General features: G+C 39.4%; 1 protein-coding gene across 2 annotated transcripts in view; it reads right to left on the bottom strand.

The window, feature by feature from the left end:
* The window catches only part of LOC108715732 (BMP/retinoic acid-inducible neural-specific protein 3), a 562,767-nt gene that overhangs the window by 410,904 nt on the left and 135,625 nt on the right, over positions 1-16,238 (bottom strand). The gene's annotated exons all lie outside the window — the stretch shown is intronic.

Below are 16,238 nucleotides of genomic sequence, written 5' to 3' on the forward strand. Positions count from 1 at the left end.
ATTCAAAATTCGAAGGTTTTTTTATTCTATTCCTTGACTCGAGCTAAGTAAATGGGCCCCTAAATAAACCCAATAGGCTGGTTTTGCTTCCAATAAGGATTAATTATATCTTAGTTGGGATCAAGTACAAGGTACTGTTTTATTATAACAGAGAAAAAGGAAATCATTTTTAAAAATTTGGATTATTTGGATAAAATGGAGTCTATGGGAGATGGCTGATGACGGTCCCTTGAGGTACCGAAACGCGTTGATGTTTGCATGATCCAGTAAAAAGTTTTTTCAAGAAAAATTTGCCGTGAGTGCTTCCTTCATTTTTTGGATTATATATATATATATATATATATATATATATATATATATATATATATATATATATATATATATATATATATAGTATTTTATGGTTTATTTATGCAGTCTAAGCAAATTTAAAAATGGGACCTTTTCTTTTTCAATTCTTATTCAATTTTCAACAATGTAAAGCTTTGCGTTCATTGTGGAATATAGAAAATGTTAACAGAGATTGCTTGTAGTAGAAGAAAGTAGGCATTACACAATCATTTATTCCAACAGTCCCACAATATAAAATCCAAGGTTTTTTATAATAGATAAAATGTAATTTTAGCTGAACATCTATATGGAAGATAACATACTTTGTAAAGGAAATATTCTTTGGCTAAGCAAAAATATATGTAAGAAGGATAATATCAGAGACATTCAGCAATTTCTTATAAGGTACAATATTGCATCATGCTGTATTCAACACTTTGTTAAAAAGTCATTTTCTAGGATCCTATTCTTCATGGACAATAGCAATCTAGGCCATACAATGGAAAGAATTTGAAATATGTTCTTAATCCAAGAAAGGTCTGTGAAACATTTCAGGAATGCAATGTACCCAGGACCCCTTTTTCAGTTTCTTTGCCTTGTATTAAAGAAAAACATTCATGACTTTCTGTAAGATTGTCATTGAACAAACCCTTTTTGTTACAAGGGGCCAAATAGAATTTGTTGTGCTATTGTGCTATTGGTAATGTCAGGAATGAGCAGGCAATCGATACAAATTGAACTTTTTACCTAAAAATCCTCAATTTTCTAGATGGATTTCTTTCATACAATTTCAAACAAACCTCAGAGGTGATTCTTCCATCGGATATACTGAAAGAGAAGATTGAATGGGGTGGGATTTACTTGGAAAAGTAAATTTTGAAATGAGGGAAACGTCTGAATTAATATTACACTGTTTATACCTTGTATTACAAATACCGTACAGGAATAGAAATATATATGCAAATCAGAAAATCAAATGTATTACAGATTTTAAATATACATTTTTGAATGTCAAGTGGCAACTGTGAAAGCTAACAAATTCTATTTACAGTTGGTAAAACAAGCAGCTTAAGACTTCACTTGTTTGCCCCTCTAATAACAGAGGTTAAAGGAACAGTAACGTCAAAAAATAAAAGTGTTTTAAATATAATGCAGTGTTGCCCTGCACTGGTAAAACTGATGTGTTTGCTTCAGAAACACTACTATAGTTCATATAAACAAGCTGCTGTGGAGCAATGGCGGAAATTGAAAAACGGCTATATGGCACAGGTTAAATAGTGGATAACAGATAACACCATTAGACAGACAGAGCTTATTTGCTATCTGTTGTGTAACCTGATCTCCTTTGAATGGCTGCCCCCATTGCTACACAGCAGCTTATTTATATAAACAATAGTAGTGTTTCTTAAGCAAACACAGCAGTTTTACCAGTGCAGGGCAACACTGCCTTATATTTTCATTACTTTAAAACACATTTATTTTTTTACGTTACTGTTCCTGACCTCACTAGGTCATAACAAAGACATTATGGATTTGAAAGGATAAAAAAGGCAAGAAGAGTAAAATTAATTAACTTGAATTGTAAAATGTAATTATAAATAATGAACTTTATTTGGTTTACTGGTCAGCAAAAGGGGTGAGGAACAGACAATATCATTCTTGCTGTTCAGTCAGTCAGTATAAGTCAGTATAAGAAACCATAAAGCACGAACATTTAAAAAAGTGAAATGTATTTCTGAGCCAGACTGCAAACCAAAAAAATGGTTTGGAGATCTTTCTGTTTAATGAAAAAAGTAACTATGAGCCCTTACTGAGAAACATCTTCTTTACAGGACAACTGCAAGTCTTAAACAGGAGTGTTGTTGACTTTGAGGTTGTATAGAATGTTTGTCTTAGAATAGTAGTCTCTGGGAAGGGAGTGGTAGTAGAAATTGTATAAGAGTGACTCAGTTGATAAAATCCAATGCATGCAAATACATGATATATATATATATATATATATATATATATATATATATATATGCTAAAAATGTAGTAGTTGTAACTGCATGGTATTTTCTGTACATAGGCAAACATCTTTGCTGTGTAAACCTATAAGAGCATGTTAGGAGCTTGATGGAAACCATGATTCAACATATTGTACTTATAGAGATGGTTTCATGAGAGCACTAAGGTAAATGAGCACAGTTAGCAAAAGCTGGTAAACTGAAAAGTAAGTATGTATTATTTATAGAGCTACTAGGATATGCAGCACTGTACAGTTTTGCAATATAGAAAAGTGAACACAAGGAGGAAGAACATTTTTAAAAAATATGTATTACAATATAGAGATTAAAAGTTCTGTGGGCGAGACACAGTAGTGAGGAGGTCCCTTCCCTAAAGAGCTTGAAGTTAAGCAGGTGAACACACAGGTGCTAATAAGTTGTCAGAAGTGGACAACGTCCTTGGTATTTTGCCCTTAAGTGTGAAGTCTGGACCAGGTAATGCTCTGGTGTTCCAAATGTAGGAGTGGTTAGGAAGAGTGTTCCCAACAGACGAATAAAATATTAATGACCAGGCGAATAAAATATTAATGACTCATTAAGGACCAATGAGCAGGAGGCAGGCAACCCCTGCTAAAAAAGCAAGCCATTGATCACTGCAAGCAGCAGACATTCACTAGTAGTCTATAATGCAGTTAATGGACAGAATGAGACTCCAAATTGGGTTGTATGCCGGTTTCTACTTTGTCTCAGGAGACACAAAGAAAATTCTAAACCATTAAGATACCAGCAAAGTTATGCCAGTGACCGTTTTTCACCCGCGTTAGTCACTTTGCCCTTTAGTAAATTTGCCCCAATTTACTAAAGGGCAAAGTGACTAACGCGGCTGAAAATTTACTAATGGTCGCTGCCATAACTTCGCTAGCGAAGGAGGAAGGAGTATATTTATCAAAGAGTGAAGTTAATAGTGAAGTTCCGCCACTAGAGTGAAATGCCGCCACTCCCCATTCATTTCTATGGGATTTTGTAAGGCGTATTCATAAAAGGGTGAACTTTCACTTTCACCCATTGATAATTACGCCTTTCAAAATCCCATAGAAATTAATTGAGAGCTGGGAATTTCACTCTAGTGGCGGAACTTCACTCTTTGATAAATTTACTCCATAGACTCTAGCCGTGCTTCACTTCCTAACGCCTGGCGAATTTGCACACTGGCGAATGGATGTAACTACTCAAATTCACTAAGATGCGGATTTTACTGAACATTTCCTCTTGCGCCAGACTTGACTTCGTCACCTCAGACCAGGCGAAGTGCAATAGAGTAGATGATTGGCTGAAAAATAACGTAAATCTTTTTGGGGTACCCGGCTTCCCCCCTACATTTCCTAACATATGGGACATAAACTACACACTGGGCTCATGTGTAGGGCAATATAACAACTTTATTTTATTAAGGTTTCCCACACTTGTGTAGTGTAATGTATTTGCTGCAACATATACGTCCATTCAACTTTAACTCCCACCGTATGCAAATTTGGAAATGCTAGCGCAACTTTGATTCGCTTGGCGCAGTAACCCTAACGCAACTTCGCCAGCATTCGTCGCCCTGGACACAACTTGGATTTTAGTGAATTTGCGTTGTCCTGGCGAATCTAAGGCTGGTGAAGTGTTGTGCTTTGAGCAAAGCCGTCGCTGGCGAATTTTCAGAGATTAGTGAATTGACCCATAGAGTTTCTGGGTGCTTTTATGCCTTTTTATTTACCGTTTGTAACTTTATATTTGTATGTCCTCTTTGCAATATTTTTTTGTACATCTTTTTGGAATATTAAATATAAAATGTAATACATTTATATAGCCAGAAAGTATGTAACTGTGACTTAAGCTTTAGCATGAATTGCTGGAGTAAGACAAGTTACCTCTCTACAGACATAAGGAAACTTATACATAGCACATATTTGGACACAAATATATGGAATAAATATATGCATACAAACACATACACATATACACACACACACACACACACACACACACACACATATATATATATATGACACCTAGATCTGTAGGGGTACCTAGGTCAGTGTCTTGGGGCCATTTTCCACAGTCTTTTTGGGTAAACAAAGCACAGAAGTCACTCTTCATAATGGCAAGTGCCTGCAGTTTATTGTTACACAGTTTTTGGTAACAAGCACGCAAAGAAATTAAAAACAAGGAAAAATTATTCTTTGCATCAGAGCGCTGGCTAAACACAGTTGGCAGCCTAACTACAGTTGGGCAGCTTTCCCAACACCAACCTAACAGCAAAAGAACCAATATATACAGTATATCACAACCACTGGTAACTAGTACCTTCCCTCCCTCTATCTCTGAAGTGGTAGGGTCCCTCTTTCCAAGGTCGGTCAGGTACTTCAGCTGCAGCAATGACCTTTTTTGGAATCTTTATCAACACAAATATGTGGGTAGGACATAGGTAGGTACTTCAGCTGCAGCAATGACCTTTTTTGGAATCTTTATCAACACAACTATGTGGGTAGGACCCAGGTCAATTGACAATAAAAACGTGAGCGGAAAGTTACGGTCTGCAAAGGATGGCAGAAAATAAAAAAATAATTGTGTTGTAGTACAGGTATGGGACCTGTTATACAGAATGCTTTTGACTTTGGGTATTCTGGATAATGAATCTTTCTGTAATTTGGATTTTCATGCCTTAAGTCTACTAGAAAATCATGTATACATTAAATAAACCTAATAGGCTGGTTTTGTTTCCAATAAGGATTCATTTAGATTTTTGGATCAAGTAGAAGGCACTAATTTATTATTTCAGAGAAAAAGGAAATCATTTTTAAAAATGTTGAGTATTTGGACTAATTGGAGCTTTCTGGATGACAGGTTTCTGGATAATGGAGTAGCCATAGGTCAACACCAGAAAATATAGAGCAGGTGATATATTTTGACTAATTCAGTTTTATATTTATATGTGAACTTTCAGTCCTTGTTTTAGGCAGTGCCGGGCATAGCCATCCAGTAATGAACAAACAGGGGCACAGTGAAGTGGGGGGCACATCTACATATGCATGATGCCTCACCCTGGGGGACAATAGTATCTGATGAGTAGGTGGTAAAGGGATGAGGGCTTGGAGTAGGATTAGATGAGAAGATGAAAAACTTTGTGTCTAGCACCTTTCCACCGTTGCACCCTAGGCACTTGCTCTTCTCCCTACCCTTAGTTCCAGCCCTGGCTTCAGGCATATTATATGGAGTAATTATCCATAATCACAAGGACCAAAAAAGCCAAGTAGGAGAAAGTATTATTAAAAGCTGAATGCAACAAGGGCATTTTATTAGAAAATAAATAGATAATATTTGTTATGGCATTTCAGACCTCAGACCTGTTACAGTTATTAGAAGCATGGAAACTTGCATTTGCTGGTGATTTGGCAATCATTTACTACTAAGAATACTTTTATAGCATTCATGGATACACTAGGTTGCTCAAATAGACCTTTCAGACTGCTGAAATCAGTTGAGGTTAAGCATTGTAATAGCATGGACAGTATTTCCCTAGTCAAGTAAATAATACAACCTATGGGATGCTTGCTGTTGTTAAATGTAATTGCTAGATAAGATGATTTATTGGACAAAAGAAAAGCTTTGCCCAGCATACATTATAGGCCCTATGGGTTGTGTATTTCCTGGTAGATTTGGAAAAGTCATTAATCCTGAAAATTCTACATAAAGTAACGTTAAGGGACTGGTAGATGTAGCAGAAAATATAGCAAGTTTTCACAATATCCCTAGGGATAAACAATTCAGTTGTACTCTTATAATTAGTGGGAAAAAACAATGTCCTTTTCAGCCATACATTCCAGTCATATAGCAGTTACATCTTAATTTCTAATTTGAAGAATGCTCACCCTATGTTTTCTTTTATATGACACTACCATCACAATGCCATCTGGTGTGTATACAGGCAATGAAGTAGCGATAGCTGCAAAACCATCAATTAGTTGTCTAATTCACTGCTGCTCAATTATAAACTGTAAGGCTGCTGGGGACTGTTTAGCACACAGCTGTTCAGAGACTTTTAATATATCAGATATGTGTAGCTGACCAATTCATGACAGGTAGTAGCTCAAAGTAACTACAATAAAGCTAACCCCAAAAGGAATAAATTACCTTGAGCTGTTAAAGTGAATATTTTTAATTAACTTATTTCCATACAGATTCTCCATGCTGTTGCTTGTCTCATCTATTATCACCATCTCTGTCCATTTCTTTTCTTAACCAATTGTTTTTTTAAATTATTCTCTGATGATTTTAACCTAAATAGTAAGATCATAAATTGTGAAATTAGAGAAGATATGAAAACATTTTTAAACCTTGCTGAAATATATTTAGTACAACTGTCTCCACCCTCTGTATATTGACAAATCCCAATATCCCTGTACTTGAATCAAGTTTTATATTCTGCAGTTTACTCAGGTGTGCACCCCCATACTGCCTGCACATTAGAATAACTGTCTTTTAAAATAGGAAGTATGTCAAGCTAGCCCTCACTTGATAAAATGTAACTGCATATTGAAATACTAAAATTGTATCAGTGCAGTGCAGATCAGCTCAGGTTTATGGATTTGGAAACGGTTCCTAACTCAAGAATGGAAGGATAGGGAACTTTGTCTGAAAGAGCAGGTATGGTGGATACATACATTGAATGCTTTACAACCCAAAGGATTAAACAGAGACTATGACCTGTACCTTTTCCTTTAATTTGATGTGATAGGTTCTATTAAATACTGTGTATATATTATGGAAAGTTCTCAGGTAGTTATATGATCGAGGTGAGAGCAATGGCTATTGTTTCCATTCAAATATTGGTAATAGGCAAGAAATATAATGCACGTTAAAACATGTATATTCTGTAACTGTTGAATAATGTGTAGGAACCTTAATGTGAAGTCATTCCTACGAGTCCCTTTAAAAGCATAAGACCATGTAAATATAGGTATACTATTTTTACTTGACAAAGGACATGTTGCATGCAAGAAATGTAGCCTGTTTTTTTTTCATATTGTGAGTGCTGCCTTATTGTGTTTTTTCTGTACATAGGAGGAGGAGGATATTAGCAGTCCCCCAGAAAAGCTGTGCACCACTATGTTTTAATTTTAAAAAGTGGAGAGTGTCCTGTTCTGGTGCATTTGAAAAACATAAGGAAAAATGCCTGGGTGCTGGTAAAATTGTGGCAACATATTATGTTTTAGAAAAAAGACCATATTCAGTGGTCTTGTGAAAAATTTGAAGTGGATTTATTCAAAGTTTTGGGCCCTACATCAAAGCAGCCTTCGGGAAGTTCCTCTTGACAGCTTCGATGTAGGGGCCGAAACGTTAAATAAATCCACTTCTCATCAGGATGATGGCTTGAGTTTGTAAGCCCAAGCGTTGAAATAAATCTACCAGCTTTTTTTCACTTATCAAGACCTATGTGTGCGGAAGTTTTTTTGCTTTATAGATATGAATTTTTGTTCCAGCACCTAGGCATCACCATGGCTATCTGAGTGCACCTATCTAGAGATATATATATATACACACACACACACACATTTTTATAGACTATTAAAACATTAACAAAATAAACATTTCATCATTGCAAAATACAGCTCACAAAAGGAGCTAAAATTCGCATAAGTAAAGTTAACAGTGAAATTTCCCACCCCAGCAAAACCAATTCCCCAACACAGTTTCATATTGGAACAAATGTAGTTATATAGTGCAGAGCTTGTGATACTGGACATTCTGAAATGAAATGATCTGGCAAGCCTGCCCACATGGCTTTTAAATTGAGGGTTCCCAATATAACCTCCACAATTAAATCATCTCCATCAATGAACTCCCATTTATCATCACTATTTTTACTATCATTTCTTTTCTCATCCTGGTCTTATGTGATCTTCATCTCTATGACAGGAGACTCCTGTACCCTTAAATGTTTTTTCCTCAAATGAATTTGACAGCAATAGTATTTTCCATTTCTTTTCTTCTCCCCCCCACTTTTCAGCTTTCCTCCTTTTTTTCTACCTCCATCCTCTCTCTTTTTCCTCTGCCAATTTTCCATTTACCATTAGGCAAATCCTACCTGTTGTCTCAATTTCTTTCCCTAAGACCATCTTGTCTTTTTTTTAACTGATTTTCTTCCATCCCTCCTTTCTCTCATCTGTCCTCTCCACTTCTTTTTTCTATCCTTTTCTCTTTATTGTGCTCACCTACCATCCTCCTGTCTTTCTCTTTCTCCCCACAATATATTTGTGCTGCTGCACCTACATCATTCTTATTATGTTTCTATGCCCAGCTCAATATTTTGCAACAAAACCTCCCCAATACTTGGGCAACTTTTTACAATATTGTGCCAAGCCTCATGGTACTCGCTGTGAGTGCAAACCAGCTCTTCATAAAGATTGCACCATACTCCTAGTTAATGTGCCATTGAGCCCCACATAGAGCACATACCTTTAGAGTACAGTCCCTGCCAGATGCCTTTTGAAGCATCTTGAAAACTCTTGCAGGGCTGCCCAGGATAAAAAAAAAAAACCCTTCTTCTTCCCAATGAAGAAAGAACTGGGGAGAAGCTTGATGGTATTTTGAAAAACAAATTGTAACTGTGTCTTCTACTCCACCACAGATAAATGCTTCTCGCTATAAATCCTGTAATTCTCTTTATCAAGGCCCGAACATACTCAGGGGAATGGACTCATTCTTGAAAATAATGGTGATGATCTAAGAGGCTTCTATGACCTTAAAACCCTCCCACACTGTTTTATCAAAATGTGCTTACCGCAGAAAAACTCACCCACTTTCTATTTAATCTTATGGAATTATGTTTATGATATGTTTTAAACCTTTCTTGCAAATCTCTGGTTTTAGTTACTTCCATATGTCGCTGTAAACATGTTAGGGGCAGCCATAGATTATGGTCCATCATCAGTTTTGCTGGTGATTCCCCAGTTGCTCTATGGGGTGCAACCCTGTAATGCTGTAGGACTCTACTTAAAGCCTTGCTGAACAGAAGGCCTTGCAGTTGTAAGGTCGTCATTAAAATTATTAAAATGTCCCATACCTCCATTGGCATGTGAATGGTATCAAGGTGTTAAAATGTGCCTTATCCCCTTCAATTAAAGGAAATTCTCAAATTCTTTTGACACAAACTGTGGGCCATTGTCTGTAATGATTTCTACTGGAAGTCCCCAATGTGAAAACCATTATTGTAAGGTAGTGATGACAACTTTTGAGGTATTGACCCCTGCATTATCTACCTCTGACCATTTAGGGGGAAATGTAATAAAATTCTCAAACTTTTTGAATAAAAATTTGCCTATTGCAATGTAATATTCTTTGTTAGGCTTTTATTGCATTGCAAATCTAAATTGCACATTACGAACCTTTAACACCTGCTCTGGAGTTTCGTTCAATATTTTGATGCAAAAAATGGTTTGCAATTACAACATTTAATCACATACACTGCGAACATTCACAAAAGCAAAGGAAGTCGTTGAGGTCTTTATTCAGTCAAAAATGGCGCAAACATTGCAAAGGTGTTTACTAATCGTGTTTTGCAATTTGGTAGCAAACTGTGCAAGGAAGTGGTTGAGGACTTTATTGAGTCAAAAATGGTGCAAACATTGTCGCTAACATTCGCAAAGGTGTTTACAAACTGTTTTGGCACCAATGAAACATATTAGAGTATAATCCATATGTGACCAACAAGTACCTCTAGCTGCTGTTATTTCTCCACATACTGTATATCCAAATGAATTGTATCCCTGAAGTACTTTCAGATTCAGAATTGTTGCAGTTTTGTTGCATAATAAATTCAGAAAAAAAGTCATGATTTTTTCACCGTGACTTCAGCCTGACCTGAAAACATCATGGCTTAATAAATCAGCCCCCTTTTTTTTTCTAGGAATTGTCTGAAAAACTTCGTTTTAGAGGTATTCTTTTTTTTTTTTTTGAAAGAAAATTTTTATTACTTTTTCAAATTTCACATAGACATCAAACAGTTTGCCCTCAGTGGGCCATGACATTTTCTTTCATTACAAAATAAACAGCTTGAAATGAATTCCAGTAATACAAACCCATAGAAAACAAAACTTTTCCTATGCATGACAGCAAAATATTTGTCCCAATGATACCGGCAAGTCACCATCCTGCCCTTCCCCATCATACAGACATATCAAACCCCCAACGGTCCCACCAAGACATCTTTATTGACTTTATTTGACATTATTTGACATCCCCTCAGCCCGGTTTACATCATTTCCCAACAATAGCTCAAAAGTGTGACAGGGCCTCAATAGCATCCCAACTACCCCAGATCCTATTAAACTGATCTACCGTATCATGTTTGAGTGCCGTCAGATAATCCATCCTCCGAACATATCTGATTCTATCCAGGAATTCCTTCTCTGATGGGGGAGCCAAAGCCTTCCAATTTTTTGCTATTAATCCCCTTGCCGCCGTGAGTATGCAATTAACCATTTTTTGTGTGGGATGCCGTATTGCAGGGATTTTATTACCCAGCACATACACCAAGGGATCCAGAGGCACTACTATCATAGTTACCTTTTCAACCCAACCCCTGACCATATCCCAAAACCGTTTCAACTTATGACAGGTCCAAAACATATGGAGAAGCGAACCCCCGACATCCCCACACCTCCAGCAGCAAGAATCAGTGGAATCATGGAACAGTTTGTGTAAGATTTGTGGGGTATGATACCAACCCAATATAATTTTATATATGTTTTCTTTAATGGTAGCACAAACCGAGGTTGCCCTAGCATTTTCCCAAATATTATCCCATGTCGAGATAGGGATCTCAGTTCCCAGCATATGCTCCCACCGCGCCATATACTTATGAGGATGCTTCTCGATATCCGGTTCACTAAGAGCCAGATACCACCTTGTAATCAGACCCTTTTGTGTAGGAAAGAGTTTGCATAGTGCTAGAGCAGGGTGATTCTGTGGAAGTCGTGCCGCTGGAAATACGGTTAATGCATAGTGCCTCAACTGTATATATAGGAAAGGAGAAATTAGGCCTCCACCGTCTCTCCCAATTATATCCCTATAGGTGCAAAGGGTACCGTCTGTTTTGTTAAATAGAGAATAAAGATGGGTAGTCTTGGCCAAAATGAGTTGTCCCCTAGTAGAAGGCGTCATCCCCGGCAGAAAGTCTTGGTTATCGAGTAGTGGGATTAGTGGAGATAAGTGAGGTTGGAATCCTAAGTGGGAAGTCACCTTGCTCCAACAGGTGGCCGTCTGTTTCATAGATTCTAAGGGGAGAATATGAGCAGCCTGCTTACATCTCGTCCATAGTGTGCATGCAGGGGACCCCTTTAGCATATAATTCCTCTCAATTTCCGCCCACGTAGTCAAAGGAAACTCAGAGAACCACCCCGCTACCTGTTTGACCTGAGCCGCTAAATAGTAGCTATACAGATTGGGCAATGATAAACCCCCCAATGTTTTAGGAGCCATCAAAATTTTTTGTCCCACACAATGCCTTTTATGATTCCATAAAAATTTTGCGATTGCTCGCTGAAGATCTTCCATGGTCCGCCTAGGAACCGCTACAGGTAAGGTGTCATAAAGGTACAATAGACGGGGAAGCAGATTCATTTTAACAGACGCAATACGCCCAAACCATGATAAGTTGTACCGATTCCATTCAAGCAGGTCTTTTTTCAGTACCTCCATTAACCTAGGGTAATTGGCCGCATATAATGAACTATGAGTAGGGGTCAATTTAACTCCCAAATATGTAATGGACGTAAGTTGCCAATTATACGGGAAGTTCAATTTCAAAAGTTTAAGCTGAGGATCCGAAATATTAATAGGTAGGGCCTCTGACTTTGACTCGTTGATTTTATACCCAGAGAACCTCCCATACCCATCTAGTGTGACATGTAGATTTGGAAGGGACGTCTGGGGACGAGTGATCGAGAGAATAACGTCATCGGCATACATTGCAATTTTATACACCGTCCCCCTCACCATTAGGCCGTGTATGTCAGGGTTGTCCCTAATCTTTTGAGCTAGCGGTTCAATGCTAATCGCAAATAATAATGGGGAGAGAGGGCAGCCCTGTCTCGTACCATTAGTGATGGGTATAGACGGGGATACTCTCTCCAATATTTTAAGTTTTGTTCCTAAATCTTTATAGAGGGAGTGTAAAATTACCATAAATTCACCCGAGAAACCCATATGCTGTAAAGTGAGAAACATAAAATCCCAGTCCAGGCGATCAAACGCCTTCTCTGCGTCTAGGCTCAGGAGTAACATGGAATCCCGTCTCTTGTTAGCTATATCAACCAGATCTATGACCCTCCGTGTATTATCCCCAGCCTTCCTGCCCTTTATAAAACCCACTTGATCCATATGGATTAGTTTAGGGAGCAGGCGATTTAACCGTAGTGAGAGAATTTTAGTTAAAATTTTATAGTCGGAATTAAGTAGGGAAATAGGGCGATAGTTACTACACCTGGTCAAATCCTTGCCCTCTTTTGGAATAAGTGTGATAAATGATTCCTTAAATGTAGGGGGGACCCTCTCACCTCTCAGAAAACCGTTAAACATACGTAACACATGCGGGGTCAGGATCTGTTTGTAAGTCTTATAATAGCTATAGGGAAGGCCATCAGGTCCTGGGGTTTTAGAGGAGGGCATTGTTTTTAACGCTTCCCACAATTCATCCTCACCAATATCCATATTAAGGGTATCTAGCTCCTCGGCTGTCAGAGTTGGCAAATGCAAGTCCTCTAAGTAGGATCTAATCCCATTAATATGTGGGGCTTTCTGAGTTCCTGTCCGATCCAGATTATACAAGTTATGGTAATAGGTACTGAACTCCTTCATAATTCTATTGGGGTCAGAGGTAGGGCCTGCAGGGGTGTGAATCACTTGTGGAGTAGTCATTGCCTTTCGCTGGCGCAGCTTACGCGCCAATAAAGTATGGGAGGAATTAGCCCTCTCATAATACAATTGCTTCAAAGAAGCCAAACTTCTTTCCGCTTGGTGAATTTTTAAATCTTTAATTTGGTTCCGTAGTTGCAATATTTGTGCCAGTCTAGTTCTACTAGGAAACTTAGCCTGTATTTCCTCGGCTTCCTTCAATAAGGTCTCATTTGATAGGATAGCCAGATGGGTAGACTTCCTAAGGGCTGCGCCCAACGAAATGCAATGACCCCGTATAACCGGTTTATGGGCCTCCCATAATATCCCCTGAGAAGTTACTGACCCTTCATTAAGCGCAAAGTAATCCACGAGGGCCTCCCCAATTTTTTCCCGCATAGTTGGAATTTTCAGTAATGATTCATTCAAACGCCAAGCATTTCTATCTCTTTGGGTTTTCAGTAGCTCTATGGTCAACTCTATGGGGGCGTGATCCGACCAAGTGATAGAATGAATTTTGGAGGAATGCCGCATAGTACATAGTTGTGAGGACATCAGAAAGTAATCAGTTCTGGTGTGTACCTTATGAACATGGGAATAATGAGTGAATTCCCGGTCATTAGAATGTCCAACCCTCCAGACATCGATAAATGCATGGGCTTTCAACAGGTCCCTAAACTTAATAGACATTTGTTCGCCACTTGGGATTATCCTACTACATTCCATCTGAGCCCTGTCTTTAACTTGGGATAACACCATGTTAAAATCCCCCCCTATAATCACATTGGAACAATGGAGAGATTCAATTCTATGAAAGCATTTCATGAGAAATGCTATGGAACGCTTGTTCGGTACATAAATATTAGCTATCAGAAGAGGAATCTCATCTATCTGTCCTCGGGCAATTAAATAATGACCATTCGGATCTCGTATTACGTTCTCACATTGAAATCTAGAATCCCTACGGAACAGTATTGCCACCCCGGCCTTCCTGGTGGGACCAGAAGCAAAAATATGGGTAGGAAAAGACTTATGGTATAAACGCCAGGGATCCCCTCTCTTATGTTGCGTTTCTTGTAAGAGCACAATCTCCGATTTGAGGGCATGAATTTCTTTCGTTAAAAGTTGCCTCTTAAGGGGAGAGTTCAACCCATTCACATTCATAGAAATAATTTTAACCATTGTGAGGAACAAATAAGCAAAGCAATGATATCACCCCAAGATCCAAAATAACCCATCCCAATACCAGGGCTTCCTCCCAATACCAGTAGTTTGCTAAATGTGCCGTCAGGAACTCCAGTACAGGAACAATGACTTGTGGGGTATGGCTCCATATTACACTGGGGGCAGCAGCCTAGAATTTCTAAAGACCGGTCATGCATAGTAGGTAACATTAAACAACTTTGCATAAGTAATATACCATATACTCCAACATGGAGGTGCATTGATAAAAAAAACAAACAACTTACGGCTTCCCACCCAAACCTGGAGAAGTCCAATGCAGGGGTCAATCCCCTTACTACAGAGAGCATGGGATGACTAAGGACCTCGTCAAATCGAGAGTGGTGCCTTTAAAGTCCAAATATTACTCAATGACTCTAAAGGAAGAGCCGCGGGTCGTTCTTGAACCGTAGAATCCATCTACGATACGCAGACCAAAGTCCGAGACCTCAGTCCTAGCAAAAGAAGAAGATCGCAGTCCCATGGCGCTCAATTATTCAGGGACGGATGTGGGCTTCCCTGTGGAGAGGCAGACTGCCTGGTAGGTGTGCTGGGCAAACTCCTCTCTTTGGATGGAACCTCTGTCCAGAGGGGCGTCTGGTCCGGTCTTCTCGGAGATGTAGGCTGCGTCAGGGATGCTTCAGCCGTCCGTGCTGGAACACCCAACTGGGCAAGAAATTGAAGCCCTAGGGCTGAGTCCCTGAGAATAAATTGCTGTCCATTCCGGATCACAATCAGCCTGAAGGGGTAACCCCATCTATAAGGGATCTGCGCATCTCTCAGCTTTTGTGTAATCGGACGCATAGCTCATCTCTTAGCCAGCGTCATTGGAGACAGATCGTTGAAAACTTGCAACTTATGTCCCTGGAATGAATAGGAGGGTTGATTACGCAGATTAATAATAATCGATTCCTTACTTTCGTAGTAGTGGAGCCTACAGATGACATCCTTGGATGTGTTGTTAATCGGCGTAGCTGGGCCTAGGGCCCTGTGCGCTCTGTCCATGCGCCAAGCCTCAGGGGGTAGATCAGGATTAATTGTAGAGAAGAGGGATCGTAGATATGTTCTTAGATCAGCTGCAGAGACATTATTTGGGATGCCTCTTATGCGCAGATTTTGCCTCCGTTCCCTATTTTCCAGATCCTCATGCATGTTTTGCAGTTTATGAACCTCCTCCCGGAGCTCAGCGTTTTCCTCCTCAAGGAAAGTTTGGCGCTGCAAGAGCGCATCAGAGGCTTTCTCTACCTGATCCGTACGTTCCCCCAGGTCCCTGATATCCTTCTGTAATTCAGTAACAGTAGACTTTATGCTGTCTGTAATCGTTTTGGTGAGCCTATCATACAGCCCCTCCAGCTGCACAGAAAGATCTGCGGACGTCACCACATCCCCCTCATATTCCACCCGACCATGTCTGCTCACCTCTGGCAACACAGTGCTGGAAGTCGCGTGGGTCACTGACTGGGGGGACACGGGAGCAGTATTACTCTGCGAATCCATGACAGCTGAGTGCGCAGGAGATGCCGAAGCGCTACTTGAATGCTCGGCGCCATCTTGGGCCTGCCCCTTCGGTCCGCGTGGCGGTCTGCGGTTCAGAAAAGGAGATAGGGTATTTGCGTCCTTCGGCTTCTTTTTACCCATGGCCGCAGTGTCCGACTCCTATTCCGCTCACTTAGGGTTCCCGGTCGCTCGTCTGTCAGCTAATAAACGGCTGTACTACGGACGAGGCACCGGAGCTCGATCAAACAGCGGCCATCTTGGATCGCC

Source organism: Xenopus laevis, chromosome 4S (assembly GCF_017654675.1).
Source record: "Xenopus laevis strain J_2021 chromosome 4S, Xenopus_laevis_v10.1, whole genome shotgun sequence".
Classification (NCBI taxonomy): Eukaryota; Metazoa; Chordata; class Amphibia; order Anura; family Pipidae; genus Xenopus; species Xenopus laevis.